Source organism: Chiloscyllium plagiosum, unplaced genomic scaffold (assembly GCF_037043375.1).
Source record: "Chiloscyllium plagiosum isolate Xiang-an unplaced genomic scaffold, Cpla_swu_hap1 HiC_scaffold_33, whole genome shotgun sequence".
NCBI classification, from domain to species: domain Eukaryota; kingdom Metazoa; phylum Chordata; class Chondrichthyes; order Orectolobiformes; family Hemiscylliidae; genus Chiloscyllium; species Chiloscyllium plagiosum.
In genome coordinates this window covers 54,559,832-54,569,862 of record NW_028270171.1, presented here as the reverse complement: position 1 = coordinate 54,569,862, position 10,031 = coordinate 54,559,832, and the positions used below count along the sequence as shown (strand labels likewise).

Genomic DNA, 10,031 nt, shown 5'->3' with positions numbered 1-10,031 from the left:
GCTTCCACATCCCCGGATATTATGGGTAATTTAGCTTGGCCAATCCACCTAACCTGCATATCTTGGGACTGTGGGAGGAAACTGGAGACTGAAATTGAACTAGGATCGCTGGTGTAGTGAGACAGGAGTTCTAACCACTGAGCTATCCAGTGTGGGCAACATCATTTGCCTGCATATTTCAGACCTTGAAAAGTGGCATTTGAGCAGGGAGATTCCAGAAGTCCCCAAAACTGTGATTGAACGACAGGAGGAGAACATTGAGATCATGAACGGCTTGGTCAGGAACAGAAGCAGGACATGCAAGTCCATGAGACTATAATGTATGAACACCAGGAGGACATTTCGCCCAGCGAGTGTGTAAAGAAGGAACAGATTGAGTCCAATCAGCCACACATGCCTCTTATACAGCAATTGGAACAGATCTTTTCCAGCCTTGTGCCTGTTACACAGGAATGGTGAAACGGAACACAATGGTTATAGAAAGGGTAGAACTTCGAATAACCAGCTTCACTCGGGAATGATAAGTGGTGAGAAAATTATTCGGATTGAAGACAAATTGTTAGGATGCGTTATGACAGAATTAATAACAGGAGATTTCCAAAGTCAAGCCACAATCCAGAACAATCAACATAGTTATATGAAGGATAAATCATGATTGAATCATTTGACTAACTTTCTTAAAAAAAACGGAACAAGCAAGGTAGATAATGGGGTTTCTATAGATGTATTATATCTGGACTTCCAGACATCAGTGCGTAACGTGTCACAAAAGATTATTATGCAAGACAAAAACATTTGGGATTAGGAACAATTTACTTGCTAGGGGAGAGGATTAGCTAACCAGTAAAAGTCATGATATGGAGCCGTTTGATTTGGACTGCGTTGGACAATGTCAAAAATGAAATGAAACCCATTAGAGTCCGATGGGTTTATTTTAAACACAAGGTTTCATTGTGCTGCTCCTTCATCAGGTGTAAGCGACAGGAAGACCTTAAACACAGAAGATATAAGGAAAAGATCAAAGGGTTGTACAACTCATGCACATGAATTGTACACACACCTAAGATGGCTCTTAAATACTTAATCAGTTAGAATGGAGGTGCGAGTTTGATTGGTTAATATGAAAATTGCCAAATTTATTTCAAGTCACTGCCTGGAGATACCTTCATGTATTATCGATGTAAATGAAGTAACACGTGCGGTCAGACAATGTATTCTAAGCTTGACGCCTTGTTTGGACTCTGCCTGTGTCTTGACTGGTTTTATTTACAAAGTACGATTTATAAAATAACACATTGACTGAATGTCTACAAATTGTATGTTTTGGAACAAAATAAAATGTATCTGCAAATACAAATGGGAAAATGTAAATTCAACCCACAGATTTATATGTGCATTCGTGTGTGTGCGTGTGCATATGTGTGAGAGAGGGGTGTGTATGTGTGAAGGGGAGACAGAGACATTGTCTGTATGTCAGAGACAGTGAGGTGGAGTGTGGGTGTGAGTGCGGGAGGGAGAGAGAGTGGTTGTGTGTGCATGTGTGTGTGACAGAGTGCAGTACGTGTGTGAAATGTGAGAGAGGGTGAGTGTGAGTGTGTGTGAGGGGTAGAAAGGGAGAATGTGCATCAATGTATGTAACAGGGAGAGTGAGAGGGTGTGCTTGTCCGGCTAAGACACAAGCAGATATGGCTGATCCCTTTCCCCACACACACTCACTCCATGATTTTCAGAGCTTCTCCTCTCTGCAGCCTCTGCTCCATTTGTTGTTCATGTTACAGACCCAGATGCTGTTACTACAGTCCCATGCTACGTCCCGAGCTGGGACACCAAATCCTCCGGTCTCCTGGAATGTCTGAAGCAGCTTACAGCACAACTTCTAGCAAACAATCCCCAGTACCTCCACTAAGAGGAGGCAGTCAGAGTCCCCTCAGCTACAGGTTAGATGCCTTGTCCTTTACAATTATACTCAAGGACCTTCCTTGCATTACTGACCGCACCATCAACTGAGAGGGACAAATAGAGGCATTCCATGGGAAGGCGCATACCAAGATTCAAACACGTGAATCAAAGCTCCTGGAACACCCTTGTCCATGGAGTATCACATGGGACACATGGAGAAGTGAACAACAGCCTGACACACACTATTTCAATGTTTCTGAGCTTCACCATGCCATCACTCGATACACGAGGGAGTCAAAATCCAATGCCAGGGAAAGACGCAAAAAAAAACCAAATAATTAATTAACTGATAACTTGGTGAAAATATGGATAAGGAGATGGAGGGACTGTATTAACTGGATAAGTGAGACAATGATGGGCCCAATCACAAGAATGCAAACATTGAATAAATACATCTCTAGATCAGCTGAATTGGTCAATTGCCTCAAATTCTAAATCTGCTTCACAGAACCAGCCCAGACACCTTAAATTGGGGTAAGGTAACGGCCAAGATGGAGAGCTGTGCAGGCCGTGCTAGTGGATTACTCCATAAACCGGACTATCTGCACAGCTTGGGGAGCATTGCAAACCTTTGTAAGGATATTGCAACCTCTTCCACCACTCTCTGTCTGGACCTTTGAGTCAATTTTGTATCCAAATGGCTAGTTTTCCATGTATTTCATATGAACCAACCTTGCTAAACAGATGACCATGCACAATGTTGTTCAACACCTTACTGATGTCCATATCGCCAATGTGCACCTCTCTACCTCAATTAATCTTTTTATTCATTTCTTCAAAAAAATCTCAGTCAAGTCATTGAGACACAACATTGCTTCCACAAAGCCATGTTGACTATCCCTAATCCGTCGTTACCTTTCAAAGTGCGTGAAAATACTATGCCTCATAATTCCCTCCAACAACTTACCCACCACTAACGTCATACTCACTGCTTTTCCTTATTACCTTTCTTAAATTGCTTAAGTTATGGCACCACGTTAGCCAACCTCCAGTCTTCCGGCACATTACCAGTGGCTATTGATGATAGCACGAGGCCTAGCAATCACTTTCCTTGCTTCTCACAGAGATCTAGCGTACATCTAATAAAAGTCAGGACATTTTCCTTCCTTTGCATATTTTGAGACCTCCAGCAGCTCCTCTGTGATGCAGACACTTTCCAAGATGTCATTACTTATTTCCTAAATTATTTAGCTTCCACATCCTCCTCCACAGTAAATACTGGTACAAAATATTCGTTCAGTATATCCCCCATTTCCTGTGGTACTGCATATGGGCCGCCTTGCTGATGTTGAAGGATGTCCTATTCGTTCCACAGTTACTGTTTTGTCCTTGACGTATTTGAAGAAGCCAAAGCTATCACATGTCCCCTGCTTTACGCTCGCAATTTCCCTCTCAAGTATACTATTGTTGCCTTCAGTCTCTTCTATTGATTCACTTTAAATCAGGAATTAAGAGGCAAATGCTGACCATTCCAATTGTCGAAAAAATCCATCTGGTTCACTGATACCCTTTAAGGAAGCAAACTGCCATGCTTAACTGGTGTGGCCTACATGTGACTCCAGACCCACAGCAATGTGGTTGACTGTTAGCTGCTCTCTAGGCAATTAGGGATGGGTAATGGATGTTTGCCTAGCCAAGAACGCCCTCATCCCGTGAATGCATTAAGAAAAATCCCTCAATTCCTGCTGTCTATACCTCACATATTCTTCCCTCTTATCCGTGACCAGAACCTCAATTTCTCCAATCCTCCAGCATTCCTTACACGTAACAGCCTTACCCTTCAACCTAAGAGGGACATACTGTCTCTTTACTCCTGACATCACATTTTTGAAGGCTTCTCACTTCACAACTGACCCATTTGTCTGCGAATATATATCCCAACCGACTTTGACATTTTCATTGAGTAGGACAGAGGGCTTGTCTGCATGAGGCTGAGCTAAATGATGCTATCCTATCAAACTCACCTCATTAACTACCCACCCCACCCCATGGAGTCCCTCCTATTCAATGCCAACCCGATTCTCCCATTCATCATGGCTGGAGGTTCTCACCATCGCCCTGATGCCCCCGATACTCCACGACCCCTGGCATTGAAGCCATCTTTAAAAGGTCAATGGGAACATGGTTGTGCTTTCTCAAGTTGGAGCTGCCCTCCATAGTTTATCCTGAACATGGCAGATAAGTGGAAATTATACCACAGTTTGTCGACTGGGGCCCGCAGATTCTGGTGGATTGGCTAGTACAGAGACGGAAATTCTCTCCCCAAAATGGGAGCCACACCACCAGACCCACCAATCATGGTCTGAACTCAGAGCAGTATCTGCGGTCTGAAAAAATATCCAGCAATACAGGACAACAATCAATGTCCTTCCCCACTCTGTCAGGATAAGATCACCGTATTTTCTCTACTCCCCCACAGTCACTGTATATCTGTTATAACACCTACCCCGGAACAGGACTTATGCCCCACCACTCTCACTGCTGCATGCAACACCTTCCCTTTCTCTCTTTTCCCCACTACTGTATCTCCTTCACTCGTAGCACTGCATGGATACAACACTCTTGAACAACTCTCTTTGTACAAGTCACCATCTCACCCACCCAACCACCCCACCCCCCCCCCCCCACCTTCACCAGCACGAACAGTAGTGTCATCCACTCCCACCCTCACTGAATCCTTCCCCGTCTCCTATTCCAGAAGAAACAGCTCGGAATAGGATAGAAAGTGCGAAGTCGGGTAGTGGAGTGGTCGATATCCACCTCCCCCCCCACCCCCTGTATTTGTGTGTCTGTATTTCTCTCTGTGAGTGTCTGCGTGTGGTTGCAGGTCTGGCAGTCTCTGTGGTGCTTAAAATGGCATAATCTCTCTCTTATCTGGCCACCACACCCTACTGCAGTGATGGTGACAGAGGGTGATAACCTTCGATGATTCCGTCTGAGTGGGAGAGAAGGCAGCAGCTCACAGCACCATCCAAACTGACAGCACCGTCAGCACACACACCTTCCCGCCCGCTACACCCCGCGCCCCACCACACACACACACACACACACACAATGCTGGTAGATGGAGAGCTGCAAATATACTTGGGCTCGTCAGAATGGAAATGCTCACCTCCGAGTCAACCACTTTGTCAGGAGATGACATGAATTGATTTCTGATTCTGTGACTTGCAATGCTTAAAAATTACGTGGAAAAATATTGAAAATTCCCAAAAAAGGCCTAGTAGTGTTGATAATGACGCAGGGACAATATCGCTTAGTATCAGACAAAACTGCTCTGTGTTTCCAAAGATATTATTTGAAAAAATCAAACGAACGTGTAATTTGAGAGATTCACAGCAAAGGATTTGCTATCTCCTCAGAGCCAAAAACTGTGACACTGATGCAGTGGCGTGGCGAGGCCAGCAGAGGGTAGTATTGGATGAATCCAATCATAAAACTGAGTGGTTCGCACTCCCTCTATAAAGATTAGAGATGTTGGCCTTACAAACCTTCCGAACATTCCGTGGAAGAATAAAGGGAGTGATAGATAATTTTCGTCTCCATGTAGACGATGTTCATGAACTGGATAGATAAAATTTATCTTATTGGAGTTTATAGATAGAGAAGTCATATTTAAAAAGCAGAGTTCATAGTGTAACTGTAAAATCTTTAGGTCACCCTCAGTGGGAGCATTGTGTGGAATCCTTATCCTCATTCTCCACCAAAATCATGTAAAGAAGTTAGAAAGGGCACAGACGCTATTCCCTGGATAGCAAGATATTAGAATGCCAAGTGGCGTTGTTTACTGAGACATAAAAATATCAGAAAGGATACAAAAGGTTTAATCGGGATGGTAGAAAGAATGAATGAGTTTACTCACGAGATTTGGGAATACTGGAGCAGAAACACACACGTTTTTATGTAAACAAATGAGATTTTCATATAACGCGAGGTTTGAATGACTAAGTCAGGGAAATGCGCTCTTTCGAGTGGAACAATAACTTTAGTTAGAGCTTCAAAACCATTAGTGAATGATTAATTAAGGTTTGGATGAGAGTTTCTTCCACTCAATAGAGTTATTTAAATCGTGAATGACTTTCAAGAAATAAAGCGTAGAAGCTGATTTCATAGTGTTTTAAAAGATACACGAGCAAACATACAAGGAGGGAATTTACCATTGAGAGAAAGTCAGTGTGGTTGCGTAACAATTTCGAATTTGGTTGAGTTCGGAAACAAAGACATTTCATGAACACGTACAACTGAATAAGATTGAATATAAAATGTTCATGGATTGGTAAGGTGTGACGTATTATTCAAGGTGAAACTCTGCAAATGGAGCTGATGTCTTAAAATAACTGCAGAGAGAAGTTATATCCTAATGAGTAGGAATTGAATCGTCACTAGCAGACACAACACCTACTTTAAAGATTTGACCACATTCACATGATGTTATGTATATTTCATACATTCTTAACTCCACCCAAGAAATCCACCAAGAAGACTCTGTCCTTTTGTGTTGTTAACCCTCTGTACTTCTCTGCACCACGCCATTGAAGATAAATTATGCTCAGACCAAAATTCAATTCAATACAATATTCAAACAGTCCTATGTTATTTCTTTTTTTTATTATTGCAACAACCTTTGTGAGTTTGCAACAAACTGTGTAACATGAAACCAGTTCAACATCTATTTTCCCGGAATTTAACGCAGTGCACATGGGAAACGCTATCCATCTGCTGAAAAATCACCTTCGGCTCTTTCTCCATACATGTCTCTTCACGTTTTACATACTTGCACTATGTTTGTTGATCAAGGAGTCATTATCCAGAAAAGGTCGTTTCTCAATCCACAAACACGGGTATCTTCCCATAAACTTGGCTTTGCTCAATAGCAAATTTTATCCGTACCCCTCAACACGACGACAAATTGAAGCTTCTCCATGTGATGCTCAAACGTAAAACTTCGGCACAGCACAGCCCACTATACTGGCACAGAGATACGGTGCACTGGTCACCTGTAGCACAAGAGCAACACATTAATGCTTACCTCCACATTCCTGGTTTTATCTTAACGTTTGGGAAACCGAATTTCTCTGATTCCATGGCTAGTAACGGGGATTATAGGATCATCTTCACCAGTGGTTCTGACCCCGAGTGAGGAAAGTGGTGAGCTACTCATTGCAAAGATGGGTAGATTGTTGAAATATACAATTTCGACATTTGCCATCAAATTCCTAAGTGTAAACCCCCTCTGAATTCTTCCACCGCAGTCCGCTGTTTGGGAAGTGTTCCTGTTGTGGGAAATGCACTTCCCCGTGTGTCATCTGCTGCTCCTAGCATGCGCTCTGGCACTGCACTCATTTTCCTTCTGACACTTGCTCACTGTGTTGCTGTGATCATACAATGACTTGGTGTCGCACGGCTCAGGAAAATGATGCAGATCAAGGTTTTTGCATTGTTGAATTCAATTGTCAGTTTAGCCTTATTTAGGATTTTGAAATTGTCTGTTCTGTACACAGGTGCGTGTCAAACATATCTGAGTGGAAGAAAGGTGTTCCGAATAATGACATTGAGCACTATGCACTCTCCTCCAGTCTGGCAAACAATTCCTCACAAAGGCAATTTAATAGACAATACACAATAGGTGCAGGAGTAGGCAATTCTGCCCTTCGAGCCAGCACCACCATTCATTATGATCATGGCTGATCATCCTCAATCAGTATCCTGTTCCTGCCTTATCCACATAACCCTTTATTACACTATCCTTAAGAGCTCTATCCAACTATTTCTTGAATGAACACCTCCTGTTGTCTCGGGTTCTTCATTCCATTGACTTCAAATCTTCACAGAATTCAACAGACCTTGTTACATAGTCATTTCTTCATTTTTGTTCAGATCCCTGTGAGCAGAGTGTCACAGTGGGAATGCGCTTGCCCCACAACCCAGAGGTCAGACCATAGTCTAGGAACCGTACTGTGCTATTTATCATTTCACCAAAACAAGGGAGAAATATCTGCTGCTCTGCATAATTTATGCAATTCACTTACTCATAATGTTATAGGCACTTAGGCATATGTGGCGAGCTGGCCGAGAGGTTAAGGCGATGGACTGCTAATCTATTGTGCTCTGCAGGCGTGGGTTCGAGTCCCACTCTCGTCGGTGTTATCAGTGGTTTTCAATGTTGCTGTTTTTGGATGATCTCAGCTGTCTTACTGAAATTGGAACTGCAATGTCAGTTTGTATGCATCGACGCTATTATAAAATCTCAAAGAATAATTTGGTCCTGTTGCCTGAACTGCATTGAAATGTATATTGCATTGGGATATTGAAAAGGAACGCGACTTTCTTTTTCAAGTCAAGCTGCTGTGACCTTTTATCATATGAAAGAGATCCAGGAAAACCAAATAACAAGAGATGTGATGGGCATGTTTATGTAGTGGGATTCTTAATGAATGTTTTGTCAAATGAAATCTGGAGCAGGTTGAGTAGAAGTGATTCATCTTGGTGAGAAGAGCACAAAATAATGGAGATATTTCAAAAGGAGCAGGGCGTGGGTGTAGGGGCACCGAGAACTAGCTGTAAATGCACAGTAGAGAATTGCCGATGTGGGTGCTGTGCATGGGCACGGAAAGACTTACAAATTGGTCTCGCCCTCACCCCTTGCTCTCGCCATTGAGGAATGCTGGACATAAGGCCCAAACGCAAGATGTGGGAAGCGAGCTCCCTCTCGTTGTGCACACACTGGATGCATCACATTGAACTATGAACAACTGAAGAAGTCAGCATATTAACTTTAGGGACTGAACCTAAACTGTGCATCAATAACCTCAGATTCATGCAGCATAAACATTAAAAACGATTTAAAGTGTCTTTATGCGCATGTCATTAACAGACGTTTCGTCATAATACCCGTGTGGTTGAAAGAATAAGGCACCACATTTCAGATGGATGACAACGTAATCAATTTTGTTTTGAAACTGAGATCTATTTGATCATTTTACACAGTGAACAAGTTTATTTTAAATAATGCAAACCACATTCCCTTACCTGGAGTAAAAGCGTGATTTCATTACAAACATTGTCCTTGCTAAGTCGCAATTACTCAACATGAAAAATAGGATGTAATTTTTATTTAGAATACATCAATTAGCACCATTATCTAACTTCGGATTGACTGCAATATGCACATGCTAAATAAGGTTTAAGAAAGAATGACTTTTGGAAATAATGATTCGGTGGTGACTAAAATTAATATTAAGTTCTCATAATGTGGATATTCCACCAATAGCTCCATGGTGGAAATGCTCAGTGGGCAGTATTTCTATGATGGTATAGAGGTGTGTGATCTGCCAGGGATGGGAGCTCCCACTTCATCTGGAGCAGCGTCTGTTGACATGGACCAGGGAGCATTGTGACATCAGTCTGGGAGTTCCAACCACACCTGGAGCAGCTTTTATTGACATTGAGCAGCAGGGAGCATTGGAACATTAGATTGAGATCCAGCCTCACCTGGAGCAGCCTCTATTGACATGAAGCAGCAGGGAGCATTGGAACATCAGACTGCGAGATCTAACCTCATTTGGAGCAGCTTCAGTTGACATGGAGCATTGAGCTTTGCGAGATCCGTCTGGGAGCTCCACTCTCACATGGAGCAGCCTTTAATGACATGTAGCAGCAGAAAGCATTGGGACATCAGAGTGATAGATCCAACCTCAACTGGACCGCTTCTATTGACATGGAGCAGGGAGCATTGGGACATCAAATAGGAGCTCCAACTGCAAGTAGAGCAGCTTCTATTGAATGGTGCAGCAAGGAGAATTGAAACGTCACGTTGGGAGCTCCAATCGCACTTGGAGCAGCTGTTATTTACATGGAAGAGGAGGGAGGATTGGGACATTAGGCGGGGGGAAAGGATATTCAACTATTTTAATCTGAAGTAAAATATGAGTCAACGACTCTGATGTTAATTGATTTATGAAGAATCTTTCCCGGGGAAATAATTGATTATTTAGATATTAAAGACAAGTTCTGCAAATATTCAACTCAGGAAAACGCATTGGTACAGAGAGAAATGGGAGTGATGTTTCATG

At 42.6% G+C, this 10,031-nt stretch overlaps 1 non-coding gene across 1 annotated transcript; it reads left to right on the top strand.

Moving 5' to 3' along the window:
- Positions 1-8,018: 8,018 nt before the first annotated feature.
- trnas-gcu (transfer RNA serine (anticodon GCU)) lies at positions 8,019-8,100 on the top strand. Its single transcript has one exon. It is a non-coding gene; the product is annotated as a tRNA-Ser (tRNA).
- Positions 8,101-10,031: the final 1,931 nt, after the last annotated feature.